Genomic DNA, 20,265 nt, shown 5'->3' with positions numbered 1-20,265 from the left:
CAATCAAATTACCGTGCAATGTTTTAATCCAAGAAAAAACGGAGTTTCAAACTTTTGCCGGTAAATAGCTGCATTATGTAACAGCAGTTTTGTCTGAAGGACTTTCCCTCTGTGTGTGTGTGTACATTATGTGAGAGAGACAGGGCTGACAGATGGCTTAGGGTCCGAACTCACCACCTTGCGTGAGTAGCGGGCCTCAGACCCAGCTCTCACCCCGGTCTCTGCCCCGGGCCCAGGCCTTAACCCAATCAAAGGGATGGATAAACCAGATACACATATGTGGATATTTACATACATCTGCTAAATCTATCCCTTAGGGGGAGACAGGATTGAGAGGATGAGGCAGACAGACAAATAGATTGACATGAGGGCTGGTTCAAACCAAGACCAAAAGAAACTGGGAGAATATTAATACATAATCACCGTCTCGCTTTAAGTTTTTTACCATCCCTAAACCAGATCAAAGACCTCTCATCTCCCTGTCCCCTCTTCTATCCTCCAATTAGCTGCGGCAAATTCAAATCAGTAATTAGAGTCATTTCCTCACAGCTGAGTCACCCCTAGAGGTGGTCAGTATTAAACTGTATGCCAGATGGAGGATACGGTGCTACAGCGCTGAGATCATTGTTGATAATTCACTTTTTCCCACCGTTCGACACAAGAACAGCAACACTGAGTTATGGAACATGTGGGAGAGTTCGTGTGGCTCCGTGTGATTGCTTCCAAGTGCGAAAGAGAAAGTGGGGCAAAGATGGCCGAAATATTCTGCTACTTATCACAAATGAGTTTTGTTACTTAAAAGGGAATTTTTTCTCATTAAGAAAATAAACCAGCAGAGCACAGAAAAGTGACTACTCTGAATCGTGACGAGTGGGAAAATGGACGTATGGAAATAATTAGCAGGATAGTGAAATACCAGCACTACAGAACGAGCAGCTATGCAGCACCCTTAGTCGATAGGCAGCCAACATCCAGCTACACTCCTGTCAACATTCTTCATCGCAGAGAAATTAGGCAAGCAACTGCTGCACTGCCAACTTTACCGTGACCAAAATGGTCCTCGGAGATGGAGCGAGAAGGGGTGGTGGTGGTGGGAGGGGTGCCTCGTGTGATTATCGTTGCTGTAATTGATCAGGACATCGAAGTGAGGTCGAGGGGGGCACTGCAGTTAAAAAACGGGGAGGGGTGGGTTACATGAGATCCTGACCCTAACCTCAGAGACCCTGCAGGGATACACTACACAGACCCATGTGTGTACACAGAGACCCTGAGGTTTACTGCATGTATAAACACACCGCATACTATACTGTATATGGGGGTTTATTATTGAACTCATGCAAGTGTACGTCGTCTGGCTCAGGTACGATAAGACAGACAAAGTGAGGGAGAAGAGCGAACAGAGGAAAAAGAACAGACCCAGAGATGCAGACAGCAGAGTGTAGACTATTTGAAACCTGTCCACAGTAAATCACAGTAATAGTTCTCTTTGAAAATTCCCATAAGAGAGGATCAGGAGAGGGACGCCGCCGGCCAGCTTAATAGCACAGATTAAATCTCTATAGCTGGACTATAAACGGACGGCTCTCTGTTTCCATAGGTCTGCTACAGCCTGCATCTCACATTACCTCTGTCCTGGCTCTGTGGTCTGCTGGCTAACCAAACCTGACTTCTAAGTCCAATGTCTCTCCTGCAGTAGGTGGCATTCAGATTAGAGCAGCAGTTCCCAAATTGGGGTCCAGACAGAAAATGGGTAGCTTTAGGGGCCACTGAGGGGTCCACAATTAGATGAGCAAGAGTTTGTCACTTATATTTCAGTCTGTAGGGTGACGTCTTGCTTCTTCTGTCCGACCAACATTCCAAAATGCAACTACCATCATAAATGACATGAGAAAAGCAGTAAATCCTCACATGTAAGAACACTGTGTTTTCCGTGGGAGAGAAGAGCCTCGTCAGTAGGATGGCCTTTAATTCTGTGACTTTGTGACATCACACTACGTCACCATGAAATACATTTGCATAATTTCTGCCTATTTTCACCGTAGAAGTGAAGCTAACTGGAAGCTCAAAACGTGACAGAGCCGACCAGAGGGATGGCGAGCAGTGCTGGCTCGGGCATGTGTGAGCTGACCAATCAGAGCAGGGTATGTGGGAGGCTGGGCCTTAAAGAGACAGGAGCGAAATCAGTGTGTTTCAGGCAGAGGGGGAATACAGTGCTGCTGCACTGGACAGCATGAGAAAACTGATGTGTTTTTTGAGCACCTAAACATGTAAACTTATTTTATTAGCAACCCAAAATAAAATTTTGAACCTGAAAATGAGCATAATATTTGTCCTTTAATTAAGTAAGGAGCAAGGACCATGTAATTACATTGAATAAACAGCTAATGACTACAGCGTGTTAAATCTATCCATCTGTCTCTGTCTGTTTACCTCACCACATTTTGCACACTGCAGACCCTGAACTTCTATAAGTCTGGTGCCATAAACAAAGAGGTCTCCTTATTCTTCTATAAACGCTGACTGCAATGTCTGGCAAAATGTCAAGCAAGCTCTCCATCTATCTGATACCAGCAGGATATCTTATATCCCACATTTCATGTCATAACCAATACAGCGTTTACTTTAAAGACACAATACCTGGCAACTCCTGCATGCCCGTCGAAACTGTGGTCTGCATTCTTTCGCATATGCCCCTGTATGTCCAGCATGAATATGAATTCGGGTGGAAGTTGCGGCTAAGCCTCGAGGATGGAGCTGTCAGCTGTAATTCTGTCACAGGTGTTGGGACGTAAATGTACCTTTGTCTCCTACACCTGAGAAACCTCAGTATATCTGACACACTCATCCTGTTTTGCCCAACCCCTGGCTTAGTGCAGGACACAAGGAGAACCCCGCCTTTCTTCTACTGTAGGTTTCCAAAAGTAGAAGAGACTGATGGCTAAACCAGGCTGTATGTTTACGCCCCTGATCCAGGTCTCGGATACCCGGTCTTCCATCGCTCCACCCAACAGTGGAATCCGAGGGAGTCTGTCTCGGCCTGGGGACAACCCCGACAGACCACAGTTAGGTCACTTCAGAAGCCAGCTTTTTTTTTTGCATGCAAGCTCCCGCCAATATATAATATACAAGCCTCTATATTTGTGAGCCCGCATGCATTTGTGCATCTGTATGTGAATGAATGTGTGTGTAAAGGTCAGCAGTGTTGGGGGGAGGTGTGTGTGGGGGCGCACGGTGAGCGCATACATACAAAAATGAGTGAATGACTGATTTATTAGGTGTATAATTGCCACAGCTCTCCGCTATCTTGGCTGTAGATCTTTGTTGGATGTTCAGCTTGTGTGTGTGTGTCTGTGTGTGTGTGTGTGTGTGTGTGTGTGTGTGTGTGTGTGTGTGTGTGTGTGTGTGTGTGTGTGTTGGAGTGGGCAATGTGCAACATAGCAGGATTAATGGAACACTCAGCACGCTAACTCCATGCAGACCACCAGCATCGTGTTAACCTCGTATACCAAGATATTGAGACAGAAAGACCATGAAATCCTGTGTATAGCTGAATAAGAGCCTGTTTGCCAGTCCACCTGCACGCCTGTCTGTCTCATTTTCGTCTTCTCTGTCTTTTTTTTGTGTTGAAGTGAATGCTTTCTACCTCGGGTGAATATTTTAAAACCTCAAAGTTAGATTTTCTACTTGGCGATGTTCAAGGTTTTAGCTTTTATCCACCGTCTTCTTTTTCACACTCCCCCTGAAGAGACGCCGGCTTAATTTTATCTGTTACCCTGGTGACTCAATGCAGTATCTCATTTCGGGATTTCAGCCAAATGCTCTCCGGTGTATATCATGCCTAGCTGATGTAAGTCGAAAGAGAGAGAACCACTCTCAGACGCCCAGAGAGCTGTGCCAGAAGAAGTCTTATTCATCAAACCTAACCTTGTGAAAATGTGGACCTGACTATAGTCCTCTAAATCACTGGGATGAAATGGCAGGGGGAAGAAGAAGCCAAATTACTTTATTACACAGTGCACAGGCTGAGTGGTATTGGAGCCATGACTGAAACCAAGATGAGATGACATTTAAAAAAAGGCCGTTAAGAAAATAGAAAGCTTACCTCCAAAAATAGGAGAACCTGTTTTTGTTTTCAGAATAAATTTAAATCCAACTGACGGAACTGGCTTTACCTCAGTCGCTCGCTGAAGAATTGCCTTTGCCAGGTTCGATGATTCATTTGTCTTGTTTTATATTATGCTAATTTTCAGCTTCATACTGTACTTTTATTTTGAGTCTACTAGAAAATGTTAACAGGCTTTAATGTTAAGAAAAAAGAAAAAAATCATGTGTATTCTGAACAAGATATCAATATTTCATTTCTAAATATCATTATCGTCCATATTTGTATATCACGCACCCCTGCTCCGTGCATAATCTTTCCCATAGAGAACCTACACCTGCTTCAGAAAATGAGCCACTGATTGGACGTCAAAGCCAAGGTTCAAGTCCTCCCTCTTTTGAGTCTTAAACCAATAAATACAGCTCTGAATTGTAAGCCTTAATTATGTGTCTTCGGGGCCATGCAGCAGGAGGACATTAATTAAGCAAAATGGTCTTTCCTCTGCAAAACATCTCGCAGCATTCATCTCGGAACAAGCAAGTAGCTCGCTCCCGCGGCGTGAAATGTAGGTGTGCATTGTGCGGAGCGGCGGGCAGCCTGGACAACGCTACAGGGTTCACATCCACTCCACTCTGAGACAGAGGCAGCTGGAGGAGAGGCCAGGCTAATGTGTAAAATGGAGGATGTGTGATTGGACAGAGAACAGGACGTCTGCTGGGCAAATAAATATAAAAGAATAATCACCCACAGGAAAAAAAAAAAAAAAAAAGTAAGAAAGAAAGAAAGAAAGAGCCCACTCTATTCCACGTTGTATGTTTCCATTTTGAAAGCAGGACCCTCCCTCCCTCCTTCATATTTCAAGGACAGGGCTGGGATGGATGGGGCTTTTCTAGTGGCACGCGGGGATTAGAAACACACGCATAAACACACATACACATGCTTGTCCTAACATCTATGCTCGTGAGCACTAGACATGCTTAAACTCACACACACAAGCAAGAGACTGAGGCAGCCTGTGAGGTGATTGTTACCAGATGGGGGGGGCCGTCCATCCAGCCTCACTTTGTGACAGACAAAAGATTGCACCGACTTTTCCTCATCCTCCTTTCACTGTGTGTGTGTGTGTGTGTGTGTGTGTGTAAGATTTTTAAAGCACGTTCAAGTCGTTTTTTGGGGGGGAAGGGGCTCGTGTCCTTAATGAATAAGGGCTAAACCCCCCATTTCTCCTTTGGGTTAGCTGGCAGCTGGCATATGTGTGTCCCATTCAAATAGAGTGACATGTTTAATTTGACAATTAAGAAAACAAAGGACTCCATTTAGAGCCACAGTTGGAGGCTGTGTATACTGCGTGTGCTTGTCAAGATTCTCTGCTGAATTGAAAGCGACAGAAGGGGAAGTATTGTGGATGAAGCCGCCTCAAAAAGCTGCAGCAAACCTGAATTGTCAGTTTAGATAAGCAAGAGGAGAAAAGAAGCCGTGAGTAAAAGCAGGCATGAACAGAATGAACGCGAATTTACTTTTTCGGCTAATTCAAACCACGAGGCCTAACCTACTGCTGTGCCAGTTGATCTGGCTCATGCACGGAGTATTTACAGTTGTGCAGAGCGGGGCGAGCATTACCTCAGTTTACCTCAAAGCAGCGGCAGACCACAGGGATTTAAAGGTGATGCAAATAAAAACCGCACATGTTGTTTCTTTTCAGCTGGCTGAGGATCGTTAACCTCATGTTAAGTCACATTTGAGGTGTCGGGAAAGCAAGCTGGGGGCTTACGCACGTACACACACGTTATCTGTCTTGCAAATGTGCATGAAATTATGTTACGCAAACAAACTGCACACAAAGCATAGCATGTTTCCTACACGAGGAGAGCTGTGAAGTATTAGGGCCCATTGTAGCAAGTAGATAAAGAAGTTTCTACATTTTTTGGCAGAGAGAATCCACCTCTGTACCCACTTATAAGGGACTGTGGGAGCTGTTAAAAAGGGTAGTTGCATGTAGATCTGTGTTGTTTTCACAAGATGAAGGAGATGGAAGCCCATGAGGGACTTTTTATTAAAATGATGCTAACTTGAAAATAAAAATAGAATTCCACAACAGCCTTAGAGTTGTCCACACATGTATGTGTTACTTGAGTAAAACAATGAAAATGCAATAATTCAATTTGGGTTTTTTTTTTTTTTTTTTCAAATTCATTTTCATCAGTGATGATGTTGACAGTCTTTTTTTGGTTTGTTTTATTTTACTTTGTTGTGACTTGTAGGAAATAAGATTTCTGAAACTGAGGTTTTCTTGAGAATTATCTGGACATTATCCAAAAAGTTCAAACTTTTCATATGAATCATAACCAACACAAGTTGGGACTTTGTCTTTCTTGACAGTCTGAGTACATCTCTGTGAGGACAGGCATACAGCTGCTGTTTGCCTTTGGTCAACACTGACAGTGAGCCGGTTCAGACACTGTAAAAATAATGCCGTAAACTTGAAAATTATATGTAATTCCACATTAATATTATTCATTTCTACATATGTATATGTTGTTTGAATAAAAATGATAGTGAACATGCAATAATCCAATTAGCATTTGATTATTGTCCACTGTAGAACAGGTTAAGTCCACGGACAGCCCATATGAGTATGTGAAAATGAAAATGCAAATAGATTGTTGCCTTTCAGATTCATTTTTACTCATATAACACGTACATATGTGGAAAATGATGATGCAATTGTGGAATTTCATTTTAAAGTGTACAGAATTATTTTATTAAAGTCCCCTATATGCTTCCATAGGAGGGTATGAAGAACTGCAAACTAGCCAAGAATGATTGCCTCTGTCTTTATCTAAAATCAATTCAGGCATTCTGAGTAGGTTGCACCCATTTTGACACCCAATTTCTCTCATTCTGATCAATCGTCAAGCCGTTCCTTTTGTAGCCTCTCTTCATTTTCATTTTCATTTTAATGAGCTCTAAAATTGACTTCAATTTGTCATCTTGCCAGAAAAAAACTTTCCATCCCATTTTTCGCTCTGTGAGGCGCAGATCTACATCATCGCTTATCATAAGATACAGACGCCACTCCCCATAATTCCCTCTGTCTCACCCTCTTTCCCCCCTCCTCCTCCTCCTCTTCTCTTCCCTCCCTGTGGTCCTGAGAGTCCTGTTACCATGGTTACCGCTGAACGATGGCTCCAGCCCCTTTTGAAAACCATCACGCTTCCTCCCCCCCCCACCTCCCGCCACACACATGTACGCATACACATGCTATCTTAGTGAAGTAATGGCGGTCATCCTTCACATGGGTGAGTGTTCATATGAGGAGTCTGCCTGCTCCTCTCTGTGCCCAGTTACAATAACATGACCCCACTCTCCCCTCTGACAGCCATGAAAGATACCTTTGGATGGAAGATTCCTCCCCTGCACACAGAGAGAGGAGGGGGGGAGAGTCCATCTGCACTCACTCTCATCAGGTCGTTTTAATTTGCAAAGAGTCCCCTCATTGAAGCCACTATCATCTAATCAATACTTCTCGTAGTGAAGCCTCGTGTCCTAGAGGATAATGTCCTACACCGACGATGGAGAGAATGACAGGCTGCTTAAGTGTAAAGACGACTCAAGAGAAACATTTGTCTTCCTTTACTCCATCTCTCTGAGGAAAATGCTGCGCTAGACGACCCGCATGGCTGGTCTGCCCACTCCCAGTCTGCTCCACATCCAATTCTCTACTGTGCTGCTCCACTTCTTTCATAAATACCTGTGTAAATGTGTGTGCAAGCGAGGTACGAGAAAGAGAAATCGCCCCGTTTCAAGGGCGTACCCAGACAGATAGAGGTGAAGTCACACGACCACGCACACAGGAGTTAAAAGCGGTGATGAATTGGCTCGGCCCCACCTCCCCTGACCTGCTTCTACGTCTCTCTCATTGTCATGGTAACCATCAGCACCTCGGCTGCATCCTGCATTCATGCTTTCACACCACATGCAGCCATCCTTTTCATCAGCCCCTCGTCTTCTTTTTCATGCAGACCTGTTTGCTGTCAGAAAACGTGCTGAGTCCTGCCGCGCCTTTTCATTTATGGGTTATCATTTATCCATATTTTCCGACACTTAGCTCTTCATTATGAAACATTGAGATGTTCGTGCAAGAGTAATAAATTCCTTGGGAATTCTTTTTTCACATAGCTCCACAAAATCCATCTTCAAAATCTAAGTATCCTGCTTTATGTGTGTGCGAGTGAGTGAGGGAAGGCACATACATTAAGTTAAAGAAATAGAAGTGTTCTTATCGTATAATTCAGCTTTAATACATGTGCATGTATTGGTTTCCTAAAGGAATCACCTTATAATTTCATGCAGGTAAATACAATTGCACTTTATGGTAAAATACCAAACAGCCATGATCAATCAAGATCAGACACTCGCAATTCATTACCATTGCATGCTTCATTAGAACATGAAGTGCAGAGTGTACATTGCGTTACAAACTAAGCAGTATCATCTGTCCTGCACTTCCTGTGATCCTGATTTCTCCATCTGCATGACTTGAAAGAATAGTTCTTTAGATAAGAAACAAAGGCCTGAGAGAAGAAAATACCCTTCGATGGATTCACATTAGCCCTTGTATCCGGTTTTAGAGCGGCGGATCCGGCACTCCAAGATTCTTGCAATCAAGCAGCTCCTCTGTAATCGTCCCCTGGGGCAGGGCACAAAATACTCTCAACAGCCCGCCAGTGGTGTGGGTGTTTGTCAATGTGCACGTGTCTGCACGTTAATGGGGAAGCATGTATGCATTGCAGTTAGTGTATGTACCGTATGTGTGTTCATGAACACCACTTGACATCACGAAGCACTGCCAGCTTTCTAAATTGATATTCCCCTACAGAGAGAAGGATGCTGGCCAAGACACTAATATCTGCCTCTACTAGAGATACAAAGAGACTGTGTATCACCAGTACATACATAACTATAGATTAAACTAGGGCTGCAGCTCACAACCATTTCTGTTGTCAATTTGTTGATTATTTTTCTGGATTTATTGATTAGTTTTTGGTCTATAAAATGTCAGAAAATGGTGAAAAATGTCATTTTGTGTTTCTCAAAGCCCATGATGACACCGTTTAACATCTTATTCTGTCCAGAACTCAAAATATTCACTTTTAAGAAGCTGGAATTAGATTCATTATTAGATTAGTTTAGATTATAATCTATTACTTTGGACCGCCAGGAGAAAGAGGTTTTTAGCCCCAGGGCTAGCAGGTTAGCATGCTAACTTCGGTGGATATCACTGCAACACAGTTCTTGGACGTCTTTGGCTGTTATTTTTTTAACATTCTGTCTGTAATTTCAGTTTATTTTTTAATGTTTTCAACTAAAATTCTTTAATTTGTGTCTAAATTTGTGCTGGTATATCTTACTACATGCAGACATGAGGTTTAGTTGGTGTAGGAAGGAATATGGATTTAGATGAATCACTAAGGCAAATCCTTTCCTTGCAAAACCTCCTTTGTAAAGAAATGGCCACGAACCAAAACCATTTTTTCCTCTCTTCTCTGTGAACATGAATGAGTAGGACATCAGATTCGATGAATAAGGTATCCTTTTTCATCTTGGAGCCAGCCAACCGCTCCCACTTGCCACAACAGTGCCGCTCTGCTGAGCCATGATGTGAAAACATTAAGCAAGTGGTGAGTGACAGCAGTGAGGACACCCGATGCTGACATTCGAAGATGGCTGGTGCAACTCCCTCCTGGAGTCAGTTCCTTTGATCCCTTTAGGAGGAGCGGAGCTACATCCTCAAGCAGACTGAGCTCAGTGTCTGACTGCTCCAAAACCCAGACCCAAACTCCGAGATACGCTCCTGTTTACATTGTCTGTGCACTTTGACTTGACTTGACTTCATCTCGTAGCACTTTTACTGCTAAATTCTGCAAGACTGGCATGTTATTTCAAAACCGAGAGATTTATCCGAGTAGTATAAAGAGCTTCCTAAACTGCGCACTGCGCACCAGGGTGTGTTAGGCCGCAGTAAATCTGATCCAAAACCACAGAGCTGAATTTGGGCCACATGCACCAGAAATGTTGGTTCTCCTAAATTGACATTAAATCTGACACATCCTTACTCTACAAGTTAAATCACTTACAACAGCCAGACAGGACGCAGGCCAAGTCACATGATTTACCTAACCTCAGCCGACACCTATCGCTCAGGCCAAATGCCTGTAAATGTACTCAGTGTGAGGTTAAAACAACACATCGCGACTACTGTTTCATGTCAGAAAGATTCATTTCGGAGTCCTTACAAGACTCCAACACAAACACCTAATGCATGATCCGACTGCGGGACAGTCCTATCATAGTCCTTACAAGAGCTTCATCTAAATTGCAGGGTGGGAATACTGAAAAAGGCACAGTGACAGGCCAAGATGAAGAATCTCTTTTCCTTAATAACGACTTATGGTATGGTTGCTGAGAAAAAGATAGACCACCCTGAAGGGGATGAAAGTGGCGTGGAGGAAAGTTTTGAATTAAGCCGACTGCCTTGTCAAGAATGTTTAAACCAGAGAGCTCAGAGAAATAATCGAAGCCGTTATTGATGAACAGCAAACTCAAAAACGTGTATTTATAGGTCTATTATTAGTGTTAATGTCAGTGGAGCTTTGCAAATATTACAGCTAGTGTTCATTCAAAAGGATCTCATAGCTATTTGTGCTGAAATGATTGATAAATGAGACCTTGGAGACAGGGTAGATGAAACTGCAATAAGCACACTTGTGGCCAGTTTGAAAGGAAAAAACACTGAGGTTTATTCTTCATCCCACGGCTGCCTTTTAAATTAATATTCTGCTCGTCTTGCATGGACGGGTTCATCGAGTCCAGAGGGCTACGGTACAGAGGAACCTCCACAACGTGTCTGAAGATGGGACTGCAGGGAAAAAGGGCAGGCGTTTGTGATGGAGAAAAAAATTAACAATCAAGCGCCATAAATACATTTTTCTTGTGTCGATTGATTTTCCACGCCAACGTTTTTATCCCCGTCATGATCACCCCTCCATCCGCTGTCATCACTCGATCGTTCATCCCCGTCCCGTCGCCCTCGCAGCTCAAGATTTGTACAGTTCAACGAAACAAATCACAGCAGTTGCCCGTGCAAACACTCAAGTTATTTCCACTCCTGTAGTCCGTCCAAGCCTGTCTGACAGACCGCAGCCAGCGACCACAAACACAAATGTACGCTCACGTGCACGGAGGCCCACAGTGGAAATAAGTCTCCGACTTTTCTGTGGTTTTGACCCTCAAGCCAAAAGCTTCAGGGTTTGATGCTGTGCCTCTTTTCCTCTCTGTACATACATTTATTTTAATGTACTGTATACATCTACATATGTCCAGCGGTGGAATGTAACCAAGTACATTTACTCAAGTACTCTAAAGTCATTCAAGGTACTTAGTTACTTTAATATTTACATTTACATTTTATGCATCCAACTATATACATCTACTTCATCTCAGAGGCGAATACACCCTTCCTGTCCAGTGACAACTATGTATCTCCAAATGTGGAGTACAGGATCTAAATACTTCTTCCACAACTGATGTTGTCATATAACATATACTGTATAATGTACAGTGACATGCCACATTTCAGCCCACATATGGCTCCGAAACCAGACAGCAATCAGAAAAAAGAAGGAGGAAAGGGGAGTAGCGAAGGTTAAAACGGGCAGGTGGGATGTAGTAAGAGATTCTCTTAAAAAATTCCACTCAGGGGTAGTGGAAACTTTCTCTCCCTCTTTCTGGTGTTGCTCTAACCTTTAATAGACATCTCATGGTGAGAACTATCCTTATAAAAGCCCAAGTCCAAAGAAAAGACAATATGAGGTGCACGCATGACAGAAATGCATCTGGGAGATGTAAAGAAAGCGAGAGACCTGATGTGGACCATATTGAGTATAAAATGCTTTTTGTTAGTCGGTGCCATGTCTGTGATCTCATATATAGAGCGGGCAGGATCAGCGCTATTGTTTAATACTGTGTCCTTTGGCACAGTGAACGCAACACTAGAATCTGGAATAGTAATGTCTCCCCCCCTCTCTGCCTCGCTCAGCATCACTCCTCGTTTGAGTTCCTGAGGTGAGGAAGGAGGAAGAAGAGAGAGACAAGTGAGATGATTAAATGGATGATTCATTTGAGAAAACAAATATCTGTAGCTGCACAGTGTTTGACCCCTGAGAGGAAAATAAATAGTGTGGGGAGAGCTGGGACAGACACAACAGCAGAGGAGCAGAGTCAGCCAGATAACAGCTCAGAGGCTGCTGCCGTCACACACACACACACACACACACACACACACACACACATACACACAAACAACAACTGAAAGTCATGCCCTGGAGTGTGGATAAAGAGACAACATAGAGAATGAATTAAATCACTTAAATCATTCACATCTTTTCGCACACTATGACACAACCTCAGCGCTCAGAGAGAAACGTCTCGGTCACACCCAACTATGACTTCAAATCTGTCTCTCTGTAAAGCCGAAATGACAGAATCTGATACACTGGGAAACGAGCGCTTTCACCGCCCTTCGCCCCTAACTTATCGACCACCTGCTGTCCTAAACTGCACAGCCCCCTCCCAAAGCAAATACAATCTAGAGAAACACAGGAAGCATACTAATTTACACCAACTTAACTCAATGTGTCATGAAATTAGATTAGTGTGACCAATGAACTGCGGAGAGCCTCAGGATCACCTGCTGCTCGCGCGTGGTGTGTGTGTGTGTGTGCAGTTTTTCTGTGTGCGCTTGTGTGTGAGTTTGCTCCTTTCACTTTCAAACTCCAGTGTAGTAGGGAGAATGAGGAGCAATGAGAGATGAGACAGGGACAAAATGGAGGCCAAGACGGAGAAAGAGAGGTCGTCTGGACTGCCGATAAGTTTGAAAAGAAACACAATGCCAAAGCAGCCCAGGAGAGCTGGAATAGAGAGATAGGCTGAAGGGGAAAGACAGATAGAAAAAGTGTGCATGTGTGGCTCCATGGAGGATGGAGGATCCTGTGCCTGCAGCTGTTTGATATCCGTCTGTTCCTCAGTCTGGCAGAGCTATCTCGGTTGTGTTCTTGTTAAAGCTGAATGTGTCCACCTTGTCGGTTTCAGATTGTGGAAAGAAACTCGCTGCACTAAAGGCAAGCTTTGCAAGTCACAAACTTCTTTTCTACACACCTTTATCCATCATTGCAGGGTTTTTACTGCCATTATAAGGCTTAGACGTGGAACCCAAGCCATTTTGGACAAAGGGTAAAGTCAATGCAGAGAGCATCAAAACTGTATGACTTTTCCCCGCTGTAATGGTTGAAGGTGAGTGCCAGAGCAACTTAGCAAGTTTTATCAATAAGGTTTTTGGGTCTTGTTTTTTTATCATCTGCTCTAGCTTTTCCAACTTCTTGTATACATATATGGTGATAATAATGGTCCAAAAACAAGCAAAATTCCATACTTTTATTAAAGATGAAAAAAAAATATGTGCACATAAGTCTTCCACAAACCAAGGAAAATAAACTGTCTGCTGATATTCAGGAACCAGAACAGCCATTAGGGGCTCTTAATTAGGTATAATAAGTCAAACAATAATTAGTCAAAGATTTTGCAACAATTTTGAGAATTATTATTAACAAAAATTAATCGCATGTCATTAATCGACCAAGAACAGTTCTAGCTGTCTGTTTTCAGTGCTTTCTTAGAGTCTGATCACACTGAGACGCGTTGCTCGAAACACATCACCTGCAAAACCATTGTTTTCCTATGATACGCCGTGCATGGTGGGTTCTGAGAAGTTGATTATCTTTAAAATTGCTCTGCTGATGCAAAGGTTTGTCTTTGAACTCAGGATTTAGGAAATCTAAATAGACAAATGTGTCACTAAACCAGGAAAAGGAAATAAAATGATGACTGTTTTGGTGCTCAGAGCAAGTGAGAACACCAACAAGCAGCACAGCCCAAAGAAAAAACATTTTCCATATATAAACTCACTAGCTGAGGGGACATTGATTCCATTAAAACAGCAGAGGAAAAGATCATGTTGAGTCCAGTGCAGGAGTCAAAAGGCTAAAAGCCCATGAGACATGGGGTAAAAACGTAAGAAAAAAAAGAATGGAAAGCGAGATACTCACTAACAGATGAGATGAAGAAATGGAATAGAAACTAGTGAGACTGGAAGAGGCACAGAAAGAAAAGAGAGAAAAGCCCTCGCTGCCATATGGTACAGAGTATTGGGCTTAATGAGGCGTGAGGCCATCCTCTCCACAGAGGCATCGGCCAGTCTGATCACACATGAATGAACACTCTGATAGGTTTAAAACTCAGCATATGCCAACAGCTAGTGATATGGAACCAAACTACTGCTTCTGAGGGAAGAAAGAAAGACAAAAGAGTGATTTACCCTGTCCGGGCCCGAATCCAGCACCCAGCAATGAGCTGAGAAAAGAAATCTGTCTGATAAGAGTTTAACATTGTGAAGCTGATTGGTACTGAAAATATTCTAGCAGAAAAAGAGATCAGCGTAGAATCTGGGCTCTGAACTGCTGCTTCGACCAAAAAAATTTAATAGTTTCAGTCTGGGTATGTTTGCCAACACGTGTGGTTACTGGAGGTCGCAGCATCAACCACTGAGGTCAGAAAACAGTCAGAAATGCAACAGAAGACGAGCAACTGTGTATCTATTTGCAGTGCTGCCAGACAAAACACTTTAGAGTGAAAACTAAAGAGACAGTTACTGAATACTGATTGAGTGAATAATGTAATGGATACAGACGCATGTTCACCATCTTAGTTCAGAATGCTAGGATGCTAATATTTGCTAATTCGCTCTAAACACAAAGTGTTTGGTCATTAACCAGAGTATTGCAGCTGTATGGACAGTTATGAATGCATAGTATTAAATGTCATGGCAATCCATCCGATAGTTGTTGAGAGATTCACTCGAAACCTTAAATGTCAACCTCATGGTTAAAGGGAAGGTGAGGAGATCTCTAAAGTCAGTAGAATTTATCCTCTCACGACAACAGAGTGCTGCAGGAGCGAGTCCAGAAGCCTGGAAATGACGGTTCCCTCATCTCAAAGTCAACAGGTATTTTGAATGGATTTATGGTCAGCCGGTAATATGATCTGTGGTTAACACAATCTTAATAGATTTTCATGTTCACTGTGACATAAAATACGACAGTAAATGACCCATTGGTGAATTTTAAAGCTTTTACTTGTCTTAAAGAAAGGTAGTTGCTAACAAGTGGCTAAATTAAACCAAAGAGGTTGTTGGGAACATTGAACATCATTACACCGAACAAGGAAACTCATACTCTGGTTACTTGCAAACTATTCTAACTCTTTACAACCCTTTATATCTTTACAACATATAGATTTATCAATTTATAGCAAAGTGTGTATAGTATAGTGTACTAGGAACCTTATTGATGGTGCTGAGGGCATGCAACTGTGGTGTACATTTATAGCCTCAAGTTAGCTTTTTTACTTCTTTCCATTGCATTTACGCTTCAAAAATTCTGAAAAGTTAATTTGTCCTGCTGGCAAGTCCAATTTGTAGAAAAGATTTGGAGTCTAATTCCACACTTGTCAAATACTGGCGCTTTGGGATTGTAGGTCGAGTCAGCCGCCATCTCCCAAAGCGTCAGGATTTGACGAGTTGAGAACGAGACTCAAAAATCATCTTTTCTTACAAATAAGAGTTTAAACAAAACTTGTACATTTCAAAGTTTTGTTTGCCATGGAGCTTGTTTCTGCACTAATCCAAAATCCAATGGAATAATCCCATCGGCTCGGTTGAGGGAACCAGGGCAATACTAACATCCTCAAATACACATCATCCCTGCAACACTCTGAATGTCCTTCCAATTATTGTTGAGGTATTCTAGTCCGGACCAAAGTGGTGGATCGACAGCTCAACTAACCAACAGACTAAGCTACCATCTCAACAGCCATGCCCATAGCATGGCTAAAAATGGGGGTTAATATATTGCAAATCTCAAGGATGGTAACCTTGATATTTAAAAAAACTTAAATAAAAAAGGCACTCATGAAATCAGACCTTCTGTTCTTTTCCACCATAAAGTGAACAAATACAGGTCACCACTTTGTACAGAAAGTTTAGGTCACGAGCGTAAAAACCAAGATGGCTCTCGCTCTCCAGTAGCGAACAGGTGATGAGTTCTCAGTAAGTGTTGATTGATGTTATGAGAATAGTTCACATAGCAGACACACCATCCTGATCCCTCGTCACACACATCCTGTCAACATCGCTGGCAGCTGAGAGTCGGGGAGCGAGAGCGGCGGGAGGCAGAAACGCAGAACCAGAGAGAGCGAAAGCGTGTCAGAACGGGGGCCAGCTGTTAACAGCACGAAACGATTCACCAAGTTTTCGATCTCGCTGGTGTCCGTTTGTGTGTGAACCCGACCATTTGTCAGCGCTGATCACCCGCTAGATGCAACCGAGGCGTGTGTTGACAGTGATCGCTCCAACCTGCAGCTATTGATCCTCGCAAATTAAACACACTGACAGATTAATTAAAACACACAAGACAGAATTTCAACAGAGCAGGGGCGAATTAAAGCACAGCTGCCACTGTGTGAGATCAAGCGGGGGAGAAGACATCAAGCGGGCAATAAATTTCATCTCCTCCCAGCATTTTCAAGCTTAATAAAAAACTGGAGTGTGTGTGTTTTGAGTCTGGGCTGGCGGAGAGCGTGAAAGCTCCAAGTGGAAGCTGTGGTTTGGTCTGGCTCTGGTTTCTCCTCGCGACACCAGCAGGAGACCAGTCCAGTGTTACAGGAAGCTGAACACCTTCCTGTTTTCAGTGCGTCACCTTGTGTCCTTGGCTCTATTGGTTTATCAAATGCGATTAGTCTCAGTGTGTGTGCATGCGTGTGTGTATGTTTGAAATACGATTAGTCTTTCCTTATAGAGCCGTATAGACTTTCGCCACGGGGTCCCAGACTTTGGATTTCACACCAAAAGGGCTGATCACTCTGACAGACAGACGTGTCGTGTTTATTTAAGTGGTTTTGCGGGAAGTTCAGGAGGACTAACTCCACCTGTCAAAAGAAACCTGTCTCTTTTCTTACGTGTTTTAGCTCTATATCAGTCGACTCACACCACACTCACATATTCTTATTCACTTTGTCTCGTTTTTTTTGTTTTATCTGTCTACCAGCTAGGCCTGCTCAGTGGGTGAAATAATCTGTCTGTGTGGCCATAGGGGTAGATATCGCCATATTTGACTGGTGACACTAAAATGAAAGGAAAATTTTGTCTTGACCAGGAATTTGCAAAATCTTAGCAGGTATGTTCGTCTAATTTCTTAGTTTAACAACCAGTCGCCCAGACAGTAGCAATACAGTGAGATGTAGGACTAGCATTAGCATTATACTGCCGTAATCCCAGCAAGCCATTCTCCATGTCTTTGTACATCTCCCAGCCGAGCACATCTGTGGTTCTGTTGAGATGATTGAGTGTCGTTTAACAGGCCTGACCAGGAAACCACATGCTGAACATCACAGGGGAGATGCATCACCTGCTGAAAGTGAGTTCTTGGCCTTAATAGTGTACACATACACGGGCAGGCACATACAGTACAGTAAGGCACACATGCAACTCTAGCTTTCTTTTTTGCTGTGCTTTTCTTTTATTTGACTTTCATTTGAAATTAGTTTTCTTTATTCCTTAAGCAGTATTTCTTCTAGCTTGCAGCTTCAATGTTGATGTCTGTTGGTGCTGCATTTGAGTCTTGGCAAGAGGGTGCACGTCAGTGCTTGTGAGATCAGCAGTGGCTTCCCAGCGGTCAGGTCATGCTGGAAGTGAGCATGTCATTGGATTTGACAGACACTGTGCAAGGCACAACCAACACAAGAAAGAAAATACGCTCAGACTTTGAAAAACACAGATTAAGCCCAAGAAAAAGATCAAGAAAAACTGACATTAATCAAATCAACTCAGTGGCATCAGCACTCATTGGAACAGATGCCTCACAGATCGGCAACTTTTGCCTAAAGTAAGAGTTTTTAAACAATGAAAAAGCTCCACTGTAAAATACACTTGTCACTTTTCATCATCAGCCACAGTTCACGCTGTTCTCATGATCTCTACCTTCTCAGGATATGAACCTGAATCAGATGGATGTGCATGCACACACACACACACACACACACCTCAGCCTCTCCAGCCTGGGAAATACTTTAAGGAAGCGGGGGAAGAGGAAAGCAGGGAAACCAAGAAATAAATAACTCCTTTGTGTCGCGGCTACATAAACATTGCAGCACATTACAGATTACTATAGTAGCCGGACTGATAAGGAAAACTTCCTAAACACTTTTGCTGCATGTGTGTATGTGTGAGTGGAGAGAGCGAGAGAAAGCAAAAGAGACATCACGAGAAAGATGTAAAAGAAGAAGAAAAAGAACAAATAAGGAGGACGAGGTCACACATGAAAGAAAAAAGAGACGTGGAAAAAATGAAACCTGGAACAGAAAAAGTTTGGGCTGAAAGGAGAGAGAACTACTCCTTACCTTGCGTAGCTACGTGTCCCATTGCTTCAAACGCTTCTGATAACATATTTTGTTGTTGAGATATTAAACACTTGCTGGTTTCTTCCCACATTTTTAAACAAAGTGTCCAAAATTCAAACCGAGCCAGCCTTGCCAGCATAATAAATCCTCAAGCCAAATAGTGATTGTTATCTATTATAAATATTGGTACAATTCTGAGAACGTTCTGCCTTCGTCTCGACTCTGTTAGGAACGTGACAAAACCTCACAACCTGATCGCCGTGCCAGAAAACATCCCACAAAAATGTAAACTGGGCCTGCTGGACTGGACCACCTGACCCAATTCTTCACTTTGTCACTATCTTGACAGAGTAAAATACCAAATGCTCCCCGATCTTGACAGCTGGTTGGCAGGCAAATGGAGAAAATACAGAGCTAATCTGGAACGGCATCCATTAGGCTATAATGCCAGGTCTAACATCATTTGTGTGTGTGTGTCCAATCTGAGTAGCCACATAGTCCACCGGCCCAGAAATAAAAAAAAAAAGTTTACTCCAACTACCATTATCTTGCAAATCGCAGCCCCTGTGGGGAGACTCTTGCCCGGAGAATCTTGGCTCAGTCTGAGCGAGCCTTAAGAAACGTGCCGGAATGAGCAAATCAAGCCTTATTCACTCGCTCTGGCATACTGGAAAACCACCCGTGATGTCTGGCATGGGATTATGCCTGCACCTAGTGCCAGAGTAACTGCCGGCTAGGATTAGGAAAACGACTAACGGTTGATTACAACTGTTGCAACCACTGGAATCGTTGTCCAGGGGGTTCATTTCATTGGTTGAGGGATGTAATAATTCAACAGAGCAGCCTAATTAGGAGTAAATTACAGGGTTCAGTGATTCAGCAACGGACAAGCTGTATCTGTGATTGTAAAGACACCTCAGAAATAAATCATGTTAAAGCTTTATTTATCCACATCCCTCTTTTTCCTTTCCTCAGTCCTTCCACCAGTCGGTCCACCTCTCTTCTTCCTATTTCTTTCATTTGCATCTCATATCACTTCTCTTCATTACTTCCCTCCTCGCCTGTGTTCCCTAAAAGGTAGGCCCACATGCCAGTTTCCACAGAATACCATCCAGCAATCCTTTCCAAATACATGTTAAATGAAGCTGCAAGCATGTGAAATTCAACTATTTATCTAATTCCACTTCGGTTGGTATGATTAGGGGTCCAAAGCCTTTTATTAGTACCACTGCGCTTTTAAGTTCTAGCAGCAGGCTTTCTCAAAAGTGCTGAGAGCCAGAAACGCTTCTTTTCCTTCTCATCCTCTTCACGGCAGAGGGGTAAAACCAACCTGTAAAAACAGTCGGTCTAAACGGTGCATGATGCCAAGTTAAGACCTTGCTGGAAGACAAACAGCCAGTCATCCTTTTTCATTTCTTAGGAGAGGTCCTCCTTACACATAAGAACTGCTGGAACCGAGATAAAAGGAAGACAGCCGAAGCTGTGGCGAGATAGCGGGCCGATACCGACGGCTCACCCTACGCTGATGGCTTGGTAACCGTGGCAACCCTACGAGGTGAGAGAGAGGACATACTGTACCGGCATAGAGTAAATCT

At 43.1% G+C, this 20,265-nt stretch overlaps 1 protein-coding gene across 1 annotated transcript in view; it reads right to left on the bottom strand.

Moving 5' to 3' along the window:
* The window catches only part of dchs1b (dachsous cadherin-related 1b), a 90,181-nt gene that overhangs the window by 50,602 nt on the left and 19,314 nt on the right, over nt 1–20,265 (bottom strand). The gene's annotated exons all lie outside the window — the stretch shown is intronic.

The sequence above is a fragment of the Pagrus pagrus genome (genome assembly GCF_965226575.1).
Source record: "Pagrus pagrus genome assembly, chromosome: 14".
NCBI classification, from domain to species: domain Eukaryota; kingdom Metazoa; phylum Chordata; class Actinopteri; order Spariformes; family Sparidae; genus Pagrus; species Pagrus pagrus.
The sequence above is the reverse complement of the archived record's forward strand: the minus strand, read 5'-3'. Positions and strand labels throughout refer to the sequence as shown.